Raw genomic sequence first — 21,721 nt, 5'->3', positions numbered from 1 at the left:
AAGCAGCTGTAGAGGGACATACACCAGGAGCTACCCACCGACAACATCAACATGGGCTCCATAATTGGGGTGCTACAGGACATCAAGACAACCCTGTGCGAGGCTTTTCCACCACCATCTACCTTTTCCTGTGGTCCACCTACATCCAGCACATCTACATCTGCGGCAGCCACAGGAAAGGCGGCCCTGCCAGAGGAAGACAGCCCTGCAGGCACCCCTGTCCCTGCAGACGCGGATCCCTCAACCCCGCACTCACAAGCGGGGATATTCATGCAAAAATACAGGAGGTACCGATGGCAAGAAATCCACCAGCAAGAAACTTCAACCTTAATTTCCTCCAGTATGTATAACACATTCGCTCTGTGGACTATTTCTTGACACATTGACCTTTCTGATAGGAGTAGCATTTTGAACTTTGGAGTTCAAACAATTTGACATCTAGAACTATGGGTTTATTCACCATGATTGACTACTTCACTGTTTTTTTTCTGTTTGGTTTAGCACAATGTATCTCTTCACCTTTACCACTTCAATAAATACACATGTCAGAAACTCATTGTCTGCTGTAGTATAGCTTACATCTGGCAATGTATATATGTACTCCCATCTGAACTTTAACATGGGGAAAAACATGTGTAACCATGAATATGTTGCAATTTACACAATGTGCACCTTAGGATCTCAACCATGTTAAACCAACACATACATACAAATGTATTGTCTTATAACATCTTTATTCCATTGTCCCAACAATAGGCTAGCCTTCTGTCTGAAATATAGTAATTAATGCATGACTCAAATATTGTGTGTTAGTGATCATATTTTCAGGTACAGGCCTTCAAAACACACAAGGAGGAGATACATCAGAGAATTTCATATTGAGTTGGCAAAATACCATTGGTCTATGTCATTAGCAGCAGCCATGTCAACTACCTCACAAATAGAATCCCACATCATTAACACCAATGAACAGACACTTGGCAGCACAACATTTTCTGATCGCAGGATCATTCCAATACTGTGTAGCCACATCTGGTGGAATGTCACAAACAAATGTCATTGGCGTGCCACACGCACTTTGGCCTGCAATGAGGAGACACGTCAACAGATACATACAATTTAAACACAATCGGGAGTTAGCCAATGTAAAGGGGGACTAGCATGATTTGGCCACACAACAACATTGTGTTGGAGCACATGATGGCACACATATTACATTAGGACCACCACACGACAAGGAACAAGTCCAATGGATTCCTCACAACTTCCATCCTATCGTTGTGCAATATGTCTTGGTGCAGGATTTGTACACCCAAAGTCTAGGACAGACATTCCCAGGAACAACCGAAGTCACCTTCGTACTTCCAAACAGCATCTTATACCCACAACTCTGAAAGGTCCAAATGAAGATGACATGGTGAAGGTACCTAAAACAGACCAAAACAAAGAGATTAGCTATGAAACCATAGGTACAACACAATGCACAAAGTCAACTTCTGTTGAGCAAAGCAATGCTAACAGAATGACCATGTGCGGAAACCTTCCTCCACAAACACCTTTCACCTGGATTTTTCTGAAGTTTACCTCCCTAATATTTTCCCTTAACATACTCCTCACATCGTCATAACAAGAGTTGCTGTAACAATCAAAGTCATGACATTTCACAACATACTTACACTCATGAGAAGAAGCTGTCAATGACATCTTGACGCAAGTTAGCTTCTTACTCTTCACCACCATCATCATCATTTGGCATTTCAGTATCCTCACCCAGTGGCACTCAATGGTCTCCACCCTCTGAAATATAAGGGATGTTCTGTTGCAGGGAGATGTTGTGGATAATGCAGCAGGCCACGGTGATGTGATGCACCTTCCTGGGTGAGTAGAAGAGGGCTCCCACAGTCTTGTCCAGATATCTGAATATGGCCTTCAGGAGCCCAAAAGCCTTTTCCACAGGTAACTGTGTTCTTCCATGGGCCTGATTGAAGAGGATTTCCCCAGGCGTAGTTGGATTTATCAGCGGTGCCAACAACCATGGAAGGGTGGGATACGCTGAGTCTCCTAGATGGAAAACAGACATAAGTGCAACAGTAAGTTACACACTTTCTGAACATACTACATGACATCACCCACACAAAGTTAGGACTGATCAAACTTTCCAACAGGCCAGGCCCTCTCCAGTAGTAGTTGTGACCACAGCTGGAGTATAGTGCTGTTCCACAGTATGAAGGAATCATGGGCTGATCCTGGGAACAGGGCCCAGAGGTTTCAGATGTACAAATTAGATCATCAGATAACTTGTACGATGATAGAACGGAAGTGCTTTCTGTTACAGTAAACTTGTTCCCTGGCTTACAGTGGTACTAAGGCAATATATGTGCCATCAATGGCTTCAACCACATGTGGGAGGCGACCAAATCCATAGACGTCAACTTTCACATTGGTTAAATCCTCATGTCTGGGGAACTGGGTGTATCTGTCAATGTGTCTCATTATTCTGAAAGCTTGTAGTCCATCCAGGTCCATCCAGTGGCGGCTGGTGACATTTGAAAGTGGTGAGGCGTAAAACTTTAGTTGGAGTGTACCGTGGCGAGCGAGTGTAGCGAGCGAGCCCTAACAACCTAAGGGGGGTTCTCTCCCTGAGAAATGTTTGAAAAGATAGTGGGCAAATGGTGCATTTCCAAGCAAATTTTAGAAAGTAAAGTTGTACTGTCCGCCCTTCCTGCCTGTATGAATGTCTATGCATTCTGGGCAAATATTGAAGTGAGCACAAATTGAGCTCTCCTATTCCCATTTTTATTGTTAATTTACTGCTCTTTCAGGCCATTTTCACCACTCCTTATTCCAATTAAAATGTGCCTCAATCTGCTTTGTTCCACCCTTGGAAATTAATCTATTAATTTTCACATGTACAATGCTGAGCTATCTCCCAGCCACTGCTGCTTTCGTTCTTCAGCCCCTGCCACCTAAACTCACAACCACACTTTTGTCTTGATTAAACTGTAATTTAGCCGAAAGAAATATAATTATGGCTGCAAATAAAATAATCAGCATGGAAGAGCGATTTCCTAAATGAGATGGAGCGGTTGCACGTCACAGAGTAAAGGGGTCTCATTAGGCGCTGGTAATTAGGCTTGGGTGGATTATGGAGCTACAAAATATATAAACTGCTGGAAACCCATGTCTGGCCCAAAGTTGCTGCAGCAGGCTGCGCGAGCGCAGCAAGACAGGAACAATGCAACAAGGTCATCAAAACAGGATGATTTTACACATGAGGGTTTTTCCTCTGGAAATAAAGAAACGTCAAATACACATTGCGTCCATCCTGCACACATCGAAGCCACTGACTGTGAGTAGGCTATTTTATCACGCATATGCGTGCGATGAGAGATTTGTCTCTAACACTACAAGCTTTACACAGAGCATACAATGCTGAACAGCTCTGTAGTAGACAGTGTCCATCTGTAACGCAACTGGTTCATCCCAAGCCCGGGGTACTGACTCTTCTATGTGCCCGTACGTCCTTCTCCCATACCCCGCCCTGCCACTAACCAGTCCAGAGCGCTGCTATATCGAACTGTTACAAATCGCTGCCTGCAGACGCATCCTTTCGAAAAAACTAATAGTAGCTCCCAGAGGCTGTCCAGCAGCAAGCATTATATACCAAACAGAACAGATGGCCAGTCAGATTTACTTTTTTGTCATTTGATCACACCCAGCCTGTGAGTACTGAGTGATCAACGTTTTATTTCAATTTTTTATCTTCTTTTACTTTTTCATTTCATTTTTTTGTATGTCATCAAAAGAACAGTTATCAAACAATAAAGAATGCATTCAGAAAACAATGTGCGCAATATATACAAGTGTTAAGTATGTACACCATCAATACTCAGTTTCAAAAACACCAAAGGTACATTACAACAAATAAATTAATACAATGCCTAAAAACAATTTTTGAAATAGGCACCAGTCCTTCACATTATATACCAGAAGCCAGGTGGACAACAGAGTTCATAGATACTGCCTGCCTGTCTTACTGAGCCAGTGATTAGATATTTTGATGATTGCACTCCTAGGGATGGAAAGTGTGGTATTATTTTTATTATCCCTAGTTGCACCCTTCTTCTTTATCACAGGCTTGGGGTCAACGCGTTTCGAACCACAGAAGGATTGAGGGTTCTCCTCAGGACATGGGCTGGATGAAGCCGTAGCTGTAAACAATCATAGTGATATTTGGTGTAAGTATTGTGTTGCAATCACATTAGGGTGGACTCTAAGACTCTAAGGACGGTATAGAGAAATACCTGTGTGTACCACTCATGGCCAATTCGATGAAAGCGCAAGCCTCTCGGGGGACAGAATTTCTGCAGAAAAACAGGTGTTTAAATGAGTAAAGGCCTGTATCTGTGACAAGCGCTGTAACGTGATGAGGTTTTAAAGTTTCAAACGTGCGGGACTGCTCGGCAACAAGCCTACCTGATCTTCAGTCGGAGTGTCGTGTAGAATGATAATAAGAGGGCCGTTCGGTCCAGTGAATCTTTTGTGTACTGCTCTATTAGGTTTAGACTGTTCAGGAATGCAAAGGTATACATTTAGATTCAAGATCGGGCACAATCTGGGCAGAAAAATATACACTCTCTGGGGCGTATGTACTTACTCGTTCAGTTAGTGAACCGCTCGGCGTCTGCACCTCCGGCGTTTAGCGTGTGAACGACGCAAGCCGACTTTGGTGATTTAAAGGGACCGCGTTTGAGCGGCCGCGAGGAGGGGAGGGCGCAGAGGAGGATGGTAATCGTAGTGCTCGTTAGGCTTGTTAGGTTAAAGTGGTTTAGAGAAAGCCACGTTTGATTAGCACAGCGTCATATATTGTGAGGGACCGCGGGGCGCTAAGAATGGTGGTAAATGTAGTGCGCATTTGAAAGGTAGAAACGGCCAAAGCTGAGAAACGTCACAGACACTGCAGATGAGATCGGCTCACAGTACAATGGAAGAGCGGGCTTTTTGATCATAGATTGCCCGATTCAGAGAGTTCGCTCAGCCCTGAGGTGGCTGTATCAAATTTCAGTATTAAGTACGCTTCTTTTTGAGATAGATGTATTTCTGGATCCCCACTGCCACCTTTAATTACTGCCAACAACGTCCATCTCAGAACGTTCGCCAAATGGTTATGTTGTAAAAAATGAGACACTAGTGGTGCTGCCAGGGTTTTGTTGGTGATTCGAGAACGATGTTGTATAATCCTTTGTCGCACCTCCTGTGTTGTCTTTCCAATGTAAACTTTGTCACATGGACACTGGATGGCATATACTGCGTTTTTAGTTTTGCAGTTGGTATGTTCCTCATGACGCCAAAATTTCCTTCCGTCAGCAAACAGTGACCCTTCTATCGTGAGGTTGCAAACGGAACAAGTTCCACATTTGCGATGTCCCTTGACCAGGTTCATTCCAAAAATGGTGCTCTGAGTGTCCTTTTTCCTTGGGGAGGCGTGTGGATGTGATCAGCAGGGCCGGACTGGGAACAGAAACGGGCCCTGGCAAACTGCTCAGCTGCCTCCCCTGGGGTGAAGGGGAGTGCAGCTGAGCAGTTTGTGAGGGCCGGTTTCGGGTGTTTTTTTTACCGGGGGCCGATGTTGCTGACCCCACGTAACAGAAACGGCCCCCCAGGGGCCCAAAACCGGCCCTCACCCTGGCGGCCTACCGGGGAAACGCCCGGTGCCCGCTATGGCCAGTCCGGCCATGGTGATCAGCTGTACTATGCTCCGATTTTTCTTGAGGGCAAACAATGGTGAATCGACATCAGGCATGATTTCTTCCACCAGGTGCCAATTTTTTCGAATGATTTCCTGCAATGGGTGGGTGTGAGCAAGCATTGGCACTATCTCATACCATAGCTACGTATGCAGTACACACACACTGAATTACTTTGCACGGTACAGACCTTTATTATGCATGTCACACTACAGAAGCCCCTGTAACATCTAGCACGCTGGGCGAAAGCGGGTGCGCACTTCTTGCCCATTCATGCCCATTCATACCAAATTAGAAGTTAGGGGCCGGTAGGGACAAAGAGTACAGTGAAGGAGAATGTGAAACAGGAGTAAAATAAGGTATTAAAGGACGAGAACAAAAAGATATTTAGAGAGCTCTGGAATTGGGATTAAAAGCAGATTGGGATGAAGCTCAGCAGAGGCAAGTGCCCTGGGCTCGCCCATGCCTGGCGCTGGCCCTGAGCTCGAGTGACACCACAAGGAAACAACTTTGCTCGAGATTAATTTCCTGGCAATGCTACTAATGCAATGCAATGCTACTAATGTACCATGTCCAAAAACAAACAGTGAGCTTCCTTTAGGTTCAGAATGCACATTTCAAAAGAGACACAGACGGCCTGACGCCAAAACGTGCAAACCTCTTTCCCTGAAGCAGACCTCTGTACCAGCCCTTGTACTGTGTCAGCGGAAGCGATGCCCTGCTGCCAGAACCTGCTCTGACCCCCTGAAGTGCCCCCTGGCAACCCCAGTATGCACCTTCCTAAACAATGCTAAACGTGACACTTTACAGTATGTAACCACACACTCTCCCAAACTAGGGTGACCAACTGGCATTGGTGCAAATTCAGGACGGTGAGTGTAAAAATTCAGGACAAAGGGTCGAAATTCAGGACACAAATTCAGGACAGGAAGTCAAAATTCAGGACAAAACTTCAGGACAATTTGATACGTATTACAGACACATCCGAGGTCGCGCAATAGTATAGAAGTAAGCCCAGCCATATCCAAACATATTCAACCATTTGCAAACCTACCCATCATGTATCCTTCCATCTATCATTTAACTCATCCATCCCCTCATCCGTCCATTATCCATCCACCCTTTCACCCTAAATGTAAATGTGTTTGTATTTATATAGCGCCTTCTACCCAGAGGTCTCGTAGCGTTGTATTCATACCGCTGTGGAACCCTTCCTGGCTTTCCTGTGAGATGTCCACTCCTGGACACCCCCAAGGTGAAGCCAGGCATCCAAGCGCTGCTGGGTCCGTTGTGAGATTAAGCAAGCTTTGCCCAGAGTCACAGAGTGGGACCCATGATTAGACTAGGCACCAAGGCAAGAATTATCAGGTCCGGGGAGATTGAGTCCAAGAGCCGCCGAGGCGGGAATTGAAGCCTGGTCCCGGGCCAGATCTCTGCATCAGGGTCTGCCCCTCTAACCATTGAGCCACGCTCACCCTATCCATCTGTACACTCATCAATCCACTCTTCTACCCATCCATCCACCCACTCATTCACTCATCATCCACCTTTTCACTCATCCATGCTTTGACTCACCCATCCACCCTTTTACTCACCCTGCTACCCTTCCACCCATATATCCAGCTATTTCCCTTTTCTCTCTTCCATCCTTCCACTCACTCATCAATCTATCCATCCTCTCTCATTATCCATCTATTCAATCTTTCATTCATCCATTCGCCCTTTCACTAATTCATCCAGCCATCCACCCATCCCTTCACTTACTCACTCGCCCACCTTTTCATATTAATTTTGAGCAGAGCCTTTTTGACAAGAGGCCCATCCAGAACTTCACCCGCGCTGCAGGAGCCATTCCAGGACTGGGACAGAAGCCACCCAGGGCAGAGACAGGATCCACCACAGGGGGGGGGAACAGGAGCCATCACAGCCGGTGGGGGGGGGGGGGACAGGAGCCATCACTGGGGCGGGGCAGGAGCATTGCAGGAGGGGGAACAGGATCCACCAGGGTGGGCACAGGGGTGGGCATGCAGTACTCTAGTATAATCTTGGTCTCTTCAAGGGTGGGGTAGGGCTCCTCACCCCCTCCTGACAAGACAACGAGAAGACAGCCTCTTTCCAAAATGTTCGTTTTGCCATCCTCCACTGTGATGTACAGTACTTACAGGAGATGTTCCAAGAGAACTGATTTAACTGACTGTCCTCCATACTTTGTTAATCAGCATGGGTGCGATTGTGCCATTTCTTAATTTTATTACATTAAGACTGCATGTTTGAAGAACCGAGGTTTGTTCACAATTTAGTGACAGTATTTAAGCTCTGTGAAGAGAACCAGTGCTGCGCAGTGTAATCAGGGCCGGTTCTAGGATGTTTGGGGCCCTGGGCAGAAATGGAATGTGTGAAGCCCTCCTAAATCGCAGAGACATGGCGCATTCAGGGCTGTTTGCATCTGAATAGATGCCCCTGCTCCTGAAGCTGCCGCCCCTCCCTCACAGTTACCTTCAAGCACCTCTTAACAGCTCATCAAGGGCTGGAGGTGTGAGGGTTGCCATCCCGCTGTGCCTCTCCAATGCTGCTGGATATCTGAGCGTTGGTACTGCATCCGAGTCAAGAAGGGAGGTGGGTGGAAGCTGTGCCGACTTTAGGGTATTGCGACCGGTGCCTGGGGTTAAAATTACGGACAAATGATGTCCGTTAAAGAATCATTCACGGACAACGGACAGACAGCCGAAATTACGGACTGTCCGTGAAATTTACGGACGGTTGGTCACCCTATCCCAAACACGTCCGTCTGTAGTACTCACTCCGGACAGTTTCAGTGCTACCTACGATGCCAAACCAGTGGCAGTTAAACGCTACACAAATGCTGGGATAAAATAACACAACTTTCCCACAAAGCTGGGATTTCAGCATGGGGCCGTTAGGAGAAATTCTGAATGAGGAATTCATGTTTAGTTCTTAAACACTTTCAAGCGCTTTAATGGCAAATGTCAGTATTCAACAGCTCAGTGGATCTCGTGTTATCGACCGAGGAGGGATGACAGTGTGAGTCAGCCCCTCGAGGTTTACACTTGTGAATTATAGCCATTCTGCAGGTGGCGTGCCCTCTGAGATGGACAGAAGGAACACATTAGTCTTTGTGTGTTCTGGCTGCCCCTGTGCGAGTCCATAGAGCCTGCGCCTGCCGACTCCTTAAACACACACTTGTGGCCTCTCAATCCAGTTATCTGCATACCCTAAACAGATGAGTACAAGCTTACAATTTTACACAGTCATAGAAGAGAAGCGACTTCCCATATAGAGGCGAACAAAATGTGTAAAAAAAGAAATAAAGAAAGTTGATATCAATGAAAAATATGCAATGTCCTGTCTTCGGTTCATGCAAGAAGATACTGCCACATTAATGCACATTTCCTGTAAATTACAAGCAAGCCTTTGCAGTGGCTGCATAACTTACTGAGCTATTTTATCACTATTCTAACTTGAAACCTCGAACACTGTGGTCAAAGCTACAAATGCATGAACCCGTTACGCTTTCTTGCCAATATTCAGACCTGTGACCTTCAGATTACACACAGTGCTTTGCAGCTGCTTATATTAGAGTGGGAAGAAGGGGAAATGGCGGGGAAGGAAAGCGGGAGGGACAGTGCGGCTCGCAATACTCGTGGGGGGAGTCGCACCTGGGTGGCCGGGAGACTCACTCAGGAGAATAAAATTAAGAAAACTTACCTGACCACCTCTGCTCCTGGGCCGGCCCTGGGGTCACGCGTTGGTGCCCAACGTCTTCAGGAACAGCCATGGGGCGTCACTGGAGTGGCAACCTGTTACATTCTCATTGTACATATTTACTTTGTTAATGTCCCTTTAATCCCTGTGCATCATTCAGTACTTCTTTGGTTCTACTTATAACCTCCACTGTTGCTAGGCACCAGGTCAGTTGCACTGTTCCTGTCTGCCAGCCTGATGCTGTTTGTTGCTGTGCCACAACTTTGGATTAAAGACTTAAATCAATTTATGTTCCAGTGTATTCTGTAACATAATTTTGGCGACTAGGGTCAACTAAGAAGATTCTACACTCCATCAACTTCTTGTGGCACCGGTGTGGAGTGAATCGAATTTTTTTTTTTAAAGGAACTTGAACTTTGATTTAAACTTCGAGGAAATATCGCGATTTGGAGGTATTGTTACTTAGTTTTCCTGGAAACCTGATTTCTTTATTCATTTTTGGTCGGGAGAAGAGGAATTTGAAGCATTTTGAACCAATTGAGCTTAAGTTTATTTTTAAAATCCTCCTTGAGCTTCGCGAGCGACACTTTCCTCCTTCCTGAGTGACCGCACCCAGGCTGTTTGCCTGGGTGATTTTACAGCGGACGTTCCTAGAGTTCAGTGCGGGGTTCCTCAGGGCTCCTCTCTTTCTCCCCTTTTATTTAATCTTTATATTGCTCCTCTTATTTTTTCCCTGCAACAAATGGAGGTCGCCGTGTTTAACTACGCGGACGATATCCAGCTTGTTTTTGACCTGTCTTCTTCTCCCTCCTCTGTTTCTAACTTTCAATCTATTATGCTTTATATCCGGGACTGGATGAGCCACAACCACCTTAAACTCAACCCTGACAAGACAGAGTTGGTGTTGACAGGTGGTTCATCCAGCCCCTGGACTCCTATGTTTTGGCCCCCTTCTCTTGGCCCCTTCCCGTCTCCTGCTACCTCAGTTAAAACCCTTGGCATAAAAATTAATTCCCAACTGTCCCTTCACTCCCAGGTTGGTTCTGTGGTTTCTGCTTCTTTTCTTGCACTGCGTACCATACGCAGGGTGTCCCGTTTCTTTTCCTTTTCTGCCCTTAAACTTATCATTTTGGCCATGGTGGTGTCCCGCCTGGATTATGGTAACGCCCTATATGCGGGGATTCCTGCATGTAGTTTACGGCGTCTCCAACTTATACAGAACCAGGCGGCCTGGTCTTTAACCTCCCGAAATTTCATCACTCTACCCCCCTCTTGAAGTCCCTACACTGGCTGCCTGTACGAGCTCGGGTCCAATTTAAGATCGCCTCCATCGCCTTCCTTGCTCGTCAAGGTTTAGCCCCAGCTTTTATCTCTTCTGAGATTACCCCTTATGTTCCATGTAGAGAGCTCCGTTCCTCTTCCCAGGCCCTTCTTATGGTTCCACGTTTTCGAACAAAGAAGTGGGGAGGCTCTAAATTTTCCACTCTGGCCCCGTCCCAGTGGAACTCTCTTCCCTTGGAAATTCGATCCCTCACCTTGTATTCACAATTTCGGAAACAACTCAAGGCCCACCTATTCAAGAAGTCCTTTGAATAATTTCTAATGGTCCCTTCTCCCTTTTCTTTTTCTCCTCTGTGGTCTGTCAGTTGTAGCGCCAAGAAACCGCTGGTGTACGCGCGCTTTTACAAATAATTTCAAACTCAAACTCAAACTCAAACTTACTGGATATATTGCCGTGCGCCTGCATTCTCGTGACGCCATCGGAAGATTCTGCACCCGCGCTGAGGAAGAAGCTTCTTAACATTCCTGTATGACGCTGACGCTGATTTACTAGTCTGCAACCGCGTCTCCAAGAGAACCTCCTCAGGATTGGTTTGCACCATGCTACGCGACGTACTTCGTCATTCAAAACGTGGCGGCCATTTTGTGGATTCGGTTTCCATAACAATGACTCACCGAGTAAACGATCGTATTAAAAAAAGATTTATACGATACACTAAGGACATTACAGCAGCGTTGTCTCATCGGGGAAGTAATATGTGCAGATTATTTTTCTTGTTTTAATGAAAAAATGTCCTCATACTTTTAATTGCATTTTTGTGAGACAGGTGAGACTCTTCTTTACTACATATGAAACTTGGATGACTGTTGGAGAAATAAACCTAGTTAGTAATTGACTCCTCAGGGATCAACATATACGCATTAAATATTTTTATTTTGATCCTATTATTCTATTACATATATTTTATATTCTGGTTTTCTGTGTTTCCTTGGATTGGTGTGTTACACACTATTTTATTGAATTTATTAAGAAGAGTTCTCATGGCCATGCAATTTGATCCACCAGAAAATTTTTTGCAACATAAAGGAGATCCACCTTTACCTTGGACACGTTGGAAGGAAGAATTTATTAATTACGTGAAGGCAATTGATGGCGAACGCATGGGAGCAGAGAGAAAGAAGAGCATTCTTTTACATTTCTTGGGCTCTGAGGGACAAATGGTGTTTAGGGCCCTTCCACAAATTCCGCCCTCTGAAGGGGAGGGTGAAGGTACCAATGTGTATAAGGAAGCTTTATTAAGATTAGAAAAGAGGTTTAAACCAGTTACGAATATTGCATTTAACAGGTACAAGTTCTATACCAGAACACTACTTGATACGGAATCCTTTGATGAATTTATTACTGCTTTGAGGTCATTATCCATACATTGTAATTTTGGCAATATGTGTGATGAAATGTTAAGAGACCAAATTTTAGTACATGTAAAAAATAAAAAAACACAGGAACGCTTGTGGGAATTGGGTGATCAAAAGTTACATGAAGCCATTGCAATTGCGAAATCGTTTGAACAATCTGAAAAGTGGATGAATACTGTTAAGAAGCACACTGAACAAAAGGCAGATTTGGTAGATGAAGTATGTGTGGTAAAACGCACAGAATCAGCTACCAATGGAAATCCTCATTCGAATTATAATTTCAATTCTAACAGGAGTAATGTTCAAGGAAATATTAGGAGATTTGATAAATCGTTCATATGTTTTAGATGTGGAAGTAGAACACATTTAGCTTCATATGGGGGATGCCCGCGATTAACAGAGACTGTAGGAAGTGTGGTAGATCAGGACATTTTTCAAATATGTGTAGAGATCTTAAGAAAAGTATTCCTAACTCTCAAGCTAAAGTTGCTGCTGTCATGGAAGAGATTCAAAAAGTTAATAAATGTGATTGTGGTGGGAATCACTGTGATGACAATAAGGGTTTTGTGGTATGTTTGATGGAATGTATATCGAATGTAAATGATTCCACTGATTGCATTTGCATCAAAAAACCTGTCTGTGAGGTGGAAGTCTTAAATGTCAAATTAGAGCTCATGGCTGATTCAGTGTCTCCCTGGACAATTATTACAAAGGAGTATTTTGATTTACAACTTAGTTCTGTTCTTAATATCAGGAACATTTTTCCATCCGACATTGTAGCTGTAAGTTTCAATGAAGACAACATTGATATGTTAGGTTATTTTGTAGTGGATCTTACATTTAAAACTAAATGTTTGAGTGTCAAGTTATATGTGGCTGTAAAAGGTGTTAATGTTCTAGGATGGAGAGACCAGTGGAAGTTTGGAATTACTCTCAATCCTCGTGCTACAGAGCCAGTAATGTTGGATAATAATGTTGATCTGGTGAATATTGCTTTATTAAAAGAGGAAGATTCATCTAGGTTACCGACTTTGGTAAAAGAAGAGTTCAAAGATGTATTCTCGGATACTTTGGGTAAAATTAAGGACTATTCACATAGAATTAAACTTAAGAATGGTGTGGTTCCGGTAAAACAAAAACTGAGAGGTGTACCTATTAATGTTAGAGAAGAACTTGAGAAAATGTTAAATGATTTAGTGACTGAGAATATTAGAGAGCCTATTGAATCGGCAGAATGGGTTTCTCCCATTGTTTTAGTGAGGAAGCTTGATAAAAGTCTAAGAATGTGTGTGGACCTTCGAGCTCTTAATGCAGGTATCATTGTGGATTGTCATCCTCTTCCAAACATAAATGAGGTTGTATCGATGTTGGAGGGGGCAAAAGTGTTTTCTACTTTAGACCTAAGGTCAGCTTACCATCAGGTACCTCTTACTGAAGACTCCAAATGCCTGACAGCTTTCATTACTCCTCAAGGATTATTTCAGTACACTCGAATGCCATTTGGGTTAGCATGGGCGGCATCAGTATTTCAACGAGTTATGTTTCATATTTTTAGAGATTTGGATGAGTTTGTTAGATGTTTCCAGGATGACATTCCGATTTTCTCAGCCAATATCAATAATCATTTGCAACATTTAAAGTGTGTTTGTGGAAAATTGAGAGAAAATGGTCTTACTTTGAAACTCAACAAATGTAAAATGTTTCAACATTCTGTAGAGTACTTGGGTCACACATTGTCTGGGGATGGGGTTGTTCCTAAAAAATCTAATGTTGATGGTATCACAAATGCTCCTGCAAATAAGGAACAACTACTTTCTTTTGCAGGTATGTGCGAATACTGTAGCAAATTTGTGTATAATTTTGCTTCCAAAATGGAACCTTTAAGGAAGCTTCTCAGACATAATGCTGTGTTTGTTTGGGAACAGGATCAGCAAAAAGCTTTTGATCTCATTAAGTCTGATATCCTGCAAGCTCCAACCCCTAGACCGTTTTGTTTGAACATAATGTGCATAATCACAGTGGATGCTAGTAGATATGGTTTGGGTTCGGTTCTGTCTCAAATTTCAGGTAAGGAGGAGTGGAATGTTTGTTTTGCTTCACGCACTCTTAATGAAACTGAAAGGAGGTATGCGGTAATAGAAAAATAACTTTTGCCATGTGTCTGGGCCATAGAACATTCTTCGAAATTATATTTGGGGTAGTAAGTTTCTCTTGAGAACTGACCATAAACCATTGGTAAATATTTTGTCTACGGGGGGTGGATGGAGTTCCACTGCTCATATAGTTAGGTTAACTTCAAGATTGCAGGAATATTGTTTTACAGCAGAGTTTGTTCCAGGGAAAAAGAATGTCATTGTAGATTTCATGTCTCGCATGCCTTGTAAGTCGACTACTGATGGAATTTCTCTTGAGAAAGAAGTGGTTAGTTGTTTACAAGATGTTATTGCGGGTTCGTTTGAAGATATTTCTGAACAGTCTTGGAATCTTGCTGATGATCATGATGTCATTTTACAAACCATCAAGAAGTATATTCTTGAGGGTTGGCCTGATAAAAAAGATATCTTGGAAAGTATTTTACCCATGTTCTCTGTTTTGGATGAGTTGGCATTGGAAAATGGTTTGGTTTTCAAGTCTGGGAAGTGTGTTCCGCCATTTGAAATGCAGAAAGTGATTTTAGATATTGCTCATAAGATGCATCCTGGAATGTCTGCTATGAAGCGTCTCATAAGAAACTATTTTTGGTGGCCTGGTATTGATAGAATGGAAGATCGCAAGGTTAGAGAATGTGAGGTGTGCATGGTAAGTGAGAAGATGTTGAGGGTAAATGTTCTTCCTTTAAAAACTTCTGTTTGGCCGAATGAACCTTGGAAGAAACTTGCGTTTCACATTTCTGGTCCTTTTATGTGTCTTCCGCTTGATTCTCATTATGCTCTTGTTTTGCTGGAAATTACAAGCAAGCCTTTGCAGTGGCTGCATAACTTACTGAGCTATTTTATCACTATTCTAACTTGAAACCTCGAACACTGTGGTCAAAGCTACAAATGCATGAACCCGTTACGCTTTCTTGCCAATATTCAGACCTGTGACCTTCAGATTACACACAGTGCTTTGCAGCTGCTTATATTAGAGTGGGAAGAAGGGGAAATGGCGGGGAAGGAAAGCGGGAGGGACAGTGCGGCTCGCAATACTCGTGGGGGGAGTCGCACCTGGGTGGCCGGGAGACTCACTCAGGAGAATAAAATTAAGAAAACTTACCTGACCACCTCTGCTCCTGGGCCGGCCCTGGGGTCACGCGTTGGTGCCCAACGTCTTCAGGAACAGCCATGGGGCGTCACTGGAGTGGCAACCTGTTACATTCTCATTGTACATATTTACTTTGTTAATGTCCCTTTAAACCCTGTGCATCATTCAGTACTTCTTTGGTTCTACTTATAACCTCCACTGTTGCTAGGCACCAGGTCAGTTGCACTGTTCCTGTCTGCCAGCCTGATGCTGTTTGTTGCTGTGCCACAACTTTGGATTAAAGACTTAAATCAATTTATGTTCCAGTGTATTCGGTAATTGCAAACAAAACAAGTGATGGACAGAATGTGGATCAATGTCACACATTCACCCCAGTCCAAAGATCTGGGCCCAAATCCATCGTTTTTTTGCACTCCACACCACCCTGGGTTAGACAATGGCGATATGCAAATCAGCTCTGGCCCTGTTGCCCCATGGGAACAGTCCAGTCCGAACTACAAAAGCCATTTCCTTCCCAGAACGGAATCAAGCATCCGAGGACCGGACCGGTTTCGAGGTAACACCTCTCATCAGCCCGGCTAGCTTGACTCCAGTGGTGTGGAGTGCCTGGGACCCACGTCTGAGCATCCCCAGCGCACTTATGGCGGCAATTGCAAACAAAACAAGTGATGGACAGAATGTGGATCAATGTCAAATTGTTTTTTGTAATTTTCTCCCTGAGTGTACTGGGGTAGCTCAGACGTGGGTCCCAGAGCCTCCACACCACTGGAGTCAAGCTAGCCGGGCTGATGAGAGGTGTTACCTCGAAACCGGTCCGGTCCTCGGATGCTTGATTCCGGTCTGGGAAAGATATGGCTGTTGTAGTTCGGACTGGACTGTTCCCATGGGGCACAGGGTCAGAGCTGATTTGCATAAAGCCATTATCTGACCCAGGGTGGTGTGGAGTGCAAAAAACGATGGATTTAGGCCCAGATCCTTGTACTGGGGTGAATGTAAGACATTGATCTACATTCTGTCCATCAAATTGTTTTTTGTAATTTTCTCCCTGAGTGTACTGGGGTAGCTCAGACGTGGGTCCCAGAGCCTCCACACCACTGGAGTCAAGCTAGCCGGGCTGATGAGAGGTGTTACCTCGAAACCGGTCCGGTCCTCGGATGCTTGATTCCGGTCTGGGAAAGATATGGCTGTTGTAGTTCGGACTGGACTGTTCCCATGGGGCACAGGGTCAGAGCTGATTTGCATAAAGCCATTATCTGACCCAGGGTGGTGTGGAGTGCAAAAAACGATGGATTTAGGCCCAGATCCTTGTACTGGGGTGAATGTAAGACATTGATCTACATTCTGTCCATCAAATTGTTTTTTGTAATTTTCTCCCTGAGTGTACTGGGGTAGCTCAGACGTGGGTCCCAGAGCCTCCACACCACTGGAGTCAAGCTAGCCGGGCTGATGAGAGGTGTTACCTCGAAACCGGTCCGGTCCTCGGATGCTTGATTCCGGTCTGGGAAAGATATGGCTGTTGTAGTTCGGACTGGACTGTTCCCATGGGGCACAGGGTCAGAGCTGATTTGCATAAAGCCATTATCTGACCCAGGGTGGTGTGGAGTGCAAAAAACGATGGATTTAGGCCCAGATCCTTGTACTGGGGTGAATGTAAGACATTGATCTACATTCTGTCCATCAAATTGTTTTTTGTAATTTTCTCCCTGAGTGTACTGGGGTAGCTCAGACGTGGGTCCCAGAGCCTCCACACCACTGGAGTCAAGCTAGCCGGGCTGATGAGAGGTGTTACCTCGAAACCGGTCCGGTCCTCGGATGCTTGATTCCGGTCTGGGAAAGATATGGCTGTTGTAGTTCGGACTGGACTGTTCCCATGGGGCACAGGGTCAGAGCTGATTTGCATAAAGCCATTATCTGACCCAGGGTGGTGTGGAGTGCAAAAAACGATGGATTTAGGCCCAGATCCTTGTACTGGGGTGAATGTAAGACATTGATCTACATTCTGTCCATCAAATTGTTTTTTGTAATTTTCTCCCTGAGTGTACTGGGGTAGCTCAGACGTGGGTCCCAGAGCCTCCACACCACTGGAGTCAAGCTAGCCGGGCTGATGAGAGGTGTTACCTCGAAACCGGTCCGGTCCTCGGATGCTTGATTCCGGTCTGGGAAAGATATGGCTGTTGTAGTTCGGACTGGACTGTTCCCATGGGGCACAGGGTCAGAGCTGATTTGCATAAAGCCATTATCTGACCCAGGGTGGTGTGGAGTGCAAAAAACGATGGATTTAGGCCCAGATCCTTGTACTGGGGTGAATGTAAGACATTGATCTACATTCTGTCCATCAAATTGTTTTTTGTAATTTTCTCCCTGAGTGTACTGGGGTAGCTCAGACGTGGGTCCCAGAGCCTCCACACCACTGGAGTCAAGCTAGCCGGGCTGATGAGAGGTGTTACCTCGAAACCGGTCCGGTCCTCGGATGCTTGATTCCGGTCTGGGAAAGATATGGCTGTTGTAGTTCGGACTGGACTGTTCCCATGGGGCACAGGGTCAGAGCTGATTTGCATAAAGCCATTATCTGACCCAGGGTGGTGTGGAGTGCAAAAAACGATGGATTTAGGCCCAGATCCTTGTACTGGGGTGAATGTAAGACATTGATCTACATTCTGTCCATCAAATTGTTTTTTGTAATTTTCTCCCTGAGTGTACTGGGGTAGCTCAGACGTGGGTCCCAGAGCCTCCACACCACTGGAGTCAAGCTAGCCGGGCTGATGAGAGGTGTTACCTCGAAACCGGTCCGGTCCTCGGATGCTTGATTCCGGTCTGGGAAAGATATGGCTGTTGTAGTTCGGACTGGACTGTTCCCATGGGGCACAGGGTCAGAGCTGATTTGCATAAAGCCATTATCTGACCCAGGGTGGTGTGGAGTGCAAAAAACGATGGATTTAGGCCCAGATCCTTGTACTGGGGTGAATGTAAGACATTGATCTACATTCTGTCCATCAAATTGTTTTTTGTAATTTTCTCCCTGAGTGTACTGGGGTAGCTCAGACGTGGGTCCCAGAGCCTCCACACCACTGGAGTCAAGCTAGCCGGGCTGATGAGAGGTGTTACCTCGAAACCGGTCCGGTCCTCGGATGCTTGATTCCGGTCTGGGAAAGATATGGCTGTTGTAGTTCGGACTGGACTGTTCCCATGGGGCACAGGGTCAGAGCTGATTTGCATAAAGCCATTATCTGACCCAGGGTGGTGTGGAGTGCAAAAAACGATGGATTTAGGCCCAGATCCTTGTACTGGGGTGAATGTAAGACATTGATCTACATTCTGTCCATCAAATTGTTTTTTGTAATTTTCTCCCTGAGTGTACTGGGGTAGCTCAGACGTGGGTCCCAGAGCCTCCACACCACTGGAGTCAAGCTAGCCGGGCTGATGAGAGGTGTTACCTCGAAACCGGTCCGGTCCTCGGATGCTTGATTCCGGTCTGGGAAAGATATGGCTGTTGTAGTTCGGACTGGACTGTTCCCATGGGGCACAGGGTCAGAGCTGATTTGCATAAAGCCATTATCTGACCCAGGGTGGTGTGGAGTGCAAAAAACGATGGATTTAGGCCCAGATCCTTGTACTGGGGTGAATGTAAGACATTGATCTACATTCTGTCCATCAAATTGTTTTTTGTAATTTTCTCCCTGAGTGTACTGGGGTAGCTCAGACGTGGGTCCCAGAGCCTCCACACCACTGGAGTCAAGCTAGCCGGGCTGATGAGAGGTGTTACCTCGAAACCGGTCCGGTCCTCGGATGCTTGATTCCGGTCTGGGAAAGATATGGCTGTTGTAGTTCGGACTGGACTGTTCCCATGGGGCACAGGGTCAGAGCTGATTTGCATAAAGCCATTATCTGACCCAGGGTGGTGTGGAGTGCAAAAAACGATGGATTTAGGCCCAGATCCTTGTACTGGGGTGAATGTAAGACATTGATCTACATTCTGTCCATCAAATTGTTTTTTGTAATTTTCTCCCTGAGTGTACTGGGGTAGCTCAGACGTGGGTCCCAGAGCCTCCACACCACTGGAGTCAAGCTAGCCGGGCTGATGAGAGGTGTTACCTCGAAACCGGTCCGGTCCTCGGATGCTTGATTCCGGTCTGGGAAAGATATGGCTGTTGTAGTTCGGACTGGACTGTTCCCATGGGGCACAGGGTCAGAGCTGATTTGCATAAAGCCATTATCTGACCCAGGGTGGTGTGGAGTGCAAAAAACGATGGATTTAGGCCCAGATCCTTGTACTGGGGTGAATGTAAGACATTGATCTACATTCTGTCCATCAAATTGTTTTTTGTAATTTTCTCCCTGAGTGTACTGGGGTAGCTCAGACGTGGGTCCCAGAGCCTCCACACCACTGGAGTCAAGCTAGCCGGGCTGATGAGAGGTGTTACCTCGAAACCGGTCCGGTCCTCGGATGCTTGATTCCGGTCTGGGAAAGATATGGCTGTTGTAGTTCGGACTGGACTGTTCCCATGGGGCACAGGGTCAGAGCTGATTTGCATAAAGCCATTATCTGACCCAGGGTGGTGTGGAGTGCAAAAAACGATGGATTTAGGCCCAGATCCTTGTACTGGGGTGAATGTAAGACATTGATCTACATTCTGTCCATCAAATTGTTTTTTGTAATTTTCTCCCTGAGTGTACTGGGGTAGCTCAGACGTGGGTCCCAGAGCCTCCACACCACTGGAGTCAAGCTAGCCGGGCTGATGAGAGGTGTTACCTCGAAACCGGTCCGGTCCTCGGATGCTTGATTCCGGTCTGGGAAAGATATGGCTGTTGTAGTTCGGACTGGACTGTTCCCATGGGGCACAGGGTCAGAGCTGATTTGCATAAAGCCATTATCTGACCCAGGGTGGTGTGGAGTGCAAAAAACGATGGATTTAGGCCCAGATCCTTGTACTGGGGTGAATGTAAGACATTGATCTACATTCTGTCCATCAAATTGTTTTTTGTAATTTTCTCCCTGAGTGTACTGGGGTAGCTCAGACGTGGGTCCCAGAGCCTCCACACCACTGGAGTCAAGCTAGCCGGGCTGATGAGAGGTGTTACCTCGAAACCGGTCCGGTCCTCGGATGCTTGATTCCGGTCTGGGAAAGATATGGCTGTTGTAGTTCGGACTGGACTGTTCCCATGGGGCACAGGGTCAGAGCTGATTTGCATAAAGCCATTATCTGACCCAGGGTGGTGTGGAGTGCAAAAAACGATGGATTTAGGCCCAGATCCTTGTACTGGGGTGAATGTAAGACATTGATCTACATTCTGTCCATCAAATTGTTTTTTGTAATTTTCTCCCTGAGTGTACTGGGGTAGCTCAGACGTGGGTCCCAGAGCCTCCACACCACTGGAGTCAAGCTAGCCGGGCTGATGAGAGGTGTTACCTCGAAACCGGTCCGGTCCTCGGATGCTTGATTCCGGTCTGGGAAAGATATGGCTGTTGTAGTTCGGACTGGACTGTTCCCATGGGGCACAGGGTCAGAGCTGATTTGCATAAAGCCATTATCTGACCCAGGGTGGTGTGGAGTGCAAAAAACGATGGATTTAGGCCCAGATCCTTGTACTGGGGTGAATGTAAGACATTGATCTACATTCTGTCCATCAAATTGTTTTTTGTAATTTTCTCCCTGAGTGTACTGGGGTAGCTCAGACGTGGGTCCCAGAGCCTCCACACCACTGGAGTCAAGCTAGCCGGGCTGATGAGAGGTGTTACCTCGAAACCGGTCCGGTCCTCGGATGCTTGATTCCGGTCTGGGAAAGATATGGCTGTTGTAGTTCGGACTGGACTGTTCCCATGGGGCACAGGGTCAGAGCTGATTTGCATAAAGCCATTATCTGACCCAGGGTGGTGTGGAGTGCAAAAAACGATGGATTTAGGCCCAGATCCTTGTACTGGGGTGAATGTAAGACATTGATCTACATTCTGTCCATCAAATTGTTTTTTGTTTTTTGTATTCGGTAACATAATTTTGGCGACTAGGGTCAACTAAGAAGATTCTACACTCCATCAACTTCTTGTGGCACCGGTGTGGAGTGAATCGAATTTTTTTTTTTAAAGGAACTTGAACTTTGATTTAAACTTCGAGGAAATATCGCGATTTGGAGGTATTGTTACTTAGTTTTCCTGGAAACCCGATTTCTTTATTCATTTTTGGTCGGGAGAAGAGGAATTTGAAGCATTTTGAACCAATTGAGCTTAAGTTTATTTTTAAAATCCTCCTTGAGCTTCGCGAGCGACACTTTCCTCCTTCCTGAGTGACCGCACCCAGGCTGTTTGCCTGGGTGAT

The 21,721-nt window shown here is 45.6% G+C and overlaps 1 long non-coding RNA gene across 1 annotated transcript in view; it reads right to left on the bottom strand.

Moving 5' to 3' along the window:
- Positions 1-717: 717 nt before the first annotated feature.
- The window catches only part of LOC147692472 (uncharacterized), a 37,483-nt gene continuing 16,479 nt past the window's right edge, over positions 718-21,721 (bottom strand). The window contains exons 3-4 of the long non-coding RNA XR_015300037.1: positions 1,677-2,061; positions 718-1,427 (exon numbers count right to left, since the gene is read on the bottom strand). This is a non-coding gene — a long non-coding RNA (uncharacterized LOC147692472). The remainder of the gene's footprint in view (positions 1,428-1,676; positions 2,062-21,721) is intronic.

The sequence above is a fragment of the Lissotriton vulgaris genome, chromosome 9 (genome assembly GCF_964263255.1).
Source record: "Lissotriton vulgaris chromosome 9, aLisVul1.2, whole genome shotgun sequence".
In the NCBI taxonomy this organism is placed as follows: Eukaryota; Metazoa; Chordata; class Amphibia; order Caudata; family Salamandridae; genus Lissotriton; species Lissotriton vulgaris.
This window is presented reverse-complemented; position numbering and strand designations above follow the sequence as displayed.